Genomic DNA, 4,306 nt, shown 5'->3' on the forward strand with positions numbered 1-4,306 from the left:
TTTTTTTTTGATTCAGAGACTATTAATGACTGTTTCTATGTTTTTAGGGTATGGAACTGTTTAGATCATTAATCTGATCCTGATTTAACTTTGGTGCCTGGTATCTGTCTAGAAAAATTGTCCATTTCATCCAGATTTTCAGGTTTTTTTTTTTTTTTTGAGGATAAGCTTTTGTAGTAGGATCTGATGAGTTTTTTAGTTTTCCTCCTTTTCTGTTGTAATGTCTCCCTTTAATTTTCTGATTTTGTTAATTAGGATACTGTCTCTGTGCCTTTTGTTTAGTCTGGATAAGGGTTTATCTGTCTTGTTAATTTTCTCAAAGAACAAGCTTCTGGTTTAGTTTATTCTTTGTATAGTTCTTTTTGTTTCTCCTTGGTTGATTTCAGCTCTTAGTTTGATTATTTCCTGCTGTCAACTCCTCTTGGGTATATTTGTTTCTTTTTGTACTAGAGCTTTCAGATATGCTGTCAAGCTGCTAGTGTATGCTTTACTCTAGCTTCTTTTGAGAGGCACTCAGAGCTGTGAGTTTTCCTCTTAGGACTGCTTTCATTGTGTCTCATAAGTTTGGGTATGTTGTGGCTTCATTTTCATTAAACTCTAAAAGGTCTCTTTATTTCTTCCTTTACCAAGTTATCAATGAGCAGAGTGTTGTTCAGCTTCCACATGTATGTGGTCTTTCTATTGTTTATTTTGTTGTTGACGATCAGTCTTAGTCTGTGATTATATGATAGAATACGTGGGATTATTTCAATCTTCTGGCATCTGTTGAGACCTGTTTTGTTATAAGTTATATGGTCAATTTTGGATAAGGTACCATGAACAGCTGAGAAGAAGGTATATTCTTGTTTTAGGATAAAATGTTTTATAGATATCTGTTAAATCCATTTGGTTCATAAATTCTGTTAGTTTCACTGTGTCTCTATTTAGTTTTTGTTTCCATGATCTGTCCATCGCTGAGAAGAGGGTGTTGAAGTCTCTCACTATTATTGTGTGAGGTACAATATGTGCTTTGAGCTTTAGTAAAGTTTCTTTTATGAATGTGGGTGCCCTTGCATTNGTAGCATAGATGTTCAGAATTGAGAGTTCTTCTTGGTAGATTTTTCCTTTGACCAGTATGAAGTATGCTTCCTTATCCTTTTTGATAACTTTAGGTTTAAAGTCAATTTTATTCGATATTAGAATGGCTACTCTAGCTTATTTCTTGGGACCATTTGCCTGGAGAATTTTTTTCTACACTTTTACTTGAGGTAGTGTCTGTCTTTGTCACTGAAGTTGGTTTCCTGTATGTAGCAAAATGCTGAGTCCTGTTTACATATCCATTCTGTTAGTCTATTTCTTTTTATAGGAGAATTAAGCCCATTGACGTTAAGAGATATTAAGTAGAAGTGGTTGTTGCTTTCTGTTATTTTTTGTTGTTAGAGGTAGAATTATGTTTTTGTGGCTATCTTCTTTTTGGTTTGTTAAAAGAAGATTATTTTCTTGTTTTTTCTAGGGTGTAGCTTCCCACCTTGTATGGAGTTTTCCATCTATTTTCTTTTGAACGACTAGATTTGTGGAGAGATTCTATGTAAACTTGTTTTTGTCATGGAATATCTTTTTTTCTCCAGCGATGGTATTTGAGAGTTTAATTGGGTATAGTAGCCTGGGCCAGGATTTGTGTTCTCTTAGGGTCTGTTTGACATCAGGACCTTCTGGCTTTCATAGTCTCTGGCGAGAAATCTGGTGTAATTCTCATAGGTCTGCCTTTATATGTTACTTGACCTTTCCCCCTTACTGCTCTTAATATTCTTTCTTTGTTTTATGTATTTGGTGTTTTGATTATTATATGATGGAAGGAATTTCTTTTCTGGTCCAATATATTTGGTGTTCTGTAGGCTTCTTGTATGTTTATGGGAATCTCTTTCTTTAGGTTAGGGAAGNTTTCTTCTATAATTTTGTTGAAGATATTTACTGGCCTTTTAAATTGGGAATCTTCACTCTCTTCCATACATATTATCCTTAGGTTTGGTCTTCTCATTGTGTCCTGGATTTCCTGGATGTTTTGGGTTAGGATCTTTTTGCATTTTGCATTTTTGTGATTGTTGTGTCAATGTTTTCTATGGTATCTTCTGCACCTGTGATTCTTCTATCTCTTGTATTCTGTTGGTGATGCTTGCATCTATGACTTCTGATCTCTTTCCTAGGTTTTCTATCTCCAGTGATGTCTTCCTTTTTGATTTCTTTATTGTTTCTATCTCCATTTTTAGATCCTGGATGGTTTTGTTCATTCACTTCACCTGTTTGTGTTTCCCTCTAATTTTTTGAGGGATTTTTGTGTTTCTTCTTTAAGTGCTTCTAGCTTCTTACCTGTGTTTTCCTGTATTTCTTTATGTTCTTTTTAAAATCCTCTATTAGCTTCATGAGATATGAATTTAAATCCATATCTTGCTTTCCTGGTGTGTTGGGTGGGGTATCCATGACTTGCTGTGGTGGGAGAACTGGGTTCTGATGATGCCAAATAGCCATGGTTTCTGTTAGTAAGATTCTTTTGTTTGCCTTTTTGCCATCTTGTTATCTGATCTTGCTGTCTCTGGCTGGAACTTGTCCCTCCAGTGGGTATATAAGTCCGTGTCAGCACTCCAGGGAGACCAGCTCTTTCCTGGTGAGACCCATACTCAGTGGCGGAACAGCCTCAGGTCCCTGGTGCAGATGGCGGACTGGAAGCGACTTTCTGTTGTTTTAAGTTACCTGTACCACAGTGCTTTGGTTAAGTAGTCCAAACTGACCAACATACAACAGAATGTACAGACATGTTTAAAGTAAACATTCAACATGAATTATGTTATTTCTATGAAAATGTGATTTCTCTTCCTTTATGAAGTTACACTAGTTGCTACTCTTGTATATTCCTCTGAATGCTTTTGCTCACAACTCCATGGATCACTATATTTTTTCCTATATTGACAAAAGCCCCATGCCATCTCCAGGCTCAGCTACTTGGCACACTCCAGTGCCTTGAGTTACCATATGAAATGTGACCTTCATGTTGCCCTTGCTTGTATTTTCTTCCATATAGTCTTTACCTATCTTTAAAAACATTTTATAAATTATAATTTTATCTGTGTGTGGGTGTTTTGTTTGCATCTACATCTGTACATTACATGTACTCCTGGTGTCCAGGGAGGTCAGAATAGGGTGTTGGATCCCTGCAAAAAGGAGTTACAGATAGTGCTGAATCATAATCGGAATACTGGGAATTGAACTTGGGACCTCTGAAACTGAAGAGCAGCCAGTGTTCATAGCTGCTGTGTCATTTCTTCATCCTCTTTACCTGTTTTTTTCCTTTCTTCTCTCCTAGCAGTGGAATCTTCATTGTATATTGGGAACCCCTCCCCACCTCTCATGGTAATGCCTGCTTCTTACTGTATACTTAAATATTAGTGGTTTTCTTATATTTCTCTATGACCCACACAAGAGCAAAGCTTGCTACTGCCATCCACAGTCTGTAGCTCTGTCATACTCTGGCGGTCTGTGATGTGAAGTCACTGGGTGTCATTGCTAAGACTTCTCAGGAGCAGGTGACCCAAGTTAAGGTATTTGTTTTCAGTTTGTGGACTCATCAGTATCAGAGATACAGGGAAGCACTGTGACCTGCAAGACTGGTTCTTCACCCTCCCAGCTGTTCTGTGAACCATTTAATATTTTTAGGAAACTCTCTTTCTGCTTCAAATATACTTACTTTGCTAAACGCTAAGAATCCTGACTGATACTTGGCATAAAACATGAATGTGATATTTTAATACTAGTCTGTTTTTTTTCTCCATATAACTGTGCTCTTGGAATATCTCATTCCATTGTTTAGTGGCCAGCATAGTGTTTAAGAAAGGCGTTATGGCTTCTCAATAAATGGCTATTAGTTCATTATTGAATTAATTTAAAACTATCTCTCTGACAATCTTAACTTTTAAATGGCCTAAGAATATTTTCAGTAGCTCAAGAGGTCTGTGCTGAACTGTAGAGCCCATTTATTTATGTGTAGTTGCCACAGTCACAGAGAACATCATTGCCATAGAGTACCTTAGCATTTAGTTAAACATGAAATGGTAGCACACACCATACATTTCTCTATGTAACCTCACTATAGAATACTACTAATTCGTTTTAAAAAGTGTACAGTCAACCCAGAGATCCACACTGTAGTAGATGGTGGATTTATTAAAGAATGCCAGAGAAAAACTGCTGATCTCACTCACACATACACACACACACACACACACACACACACACACACACACACACACACACACAATGACCAGTGCTGTATCAA

Source organism: Mus pahari, chromosome 11, assembly GCF_900095145.1.
Source record: "Mus pahari chromosome 11, PAHARI_EIJ_v1.1, whole genome shotgun sequence".
Taxonomy (NCBI): Eukaryota; Metazoa; Chordata; class Mammalia; order Rodentia; family Muridae; genus Mus; species Mus pahari.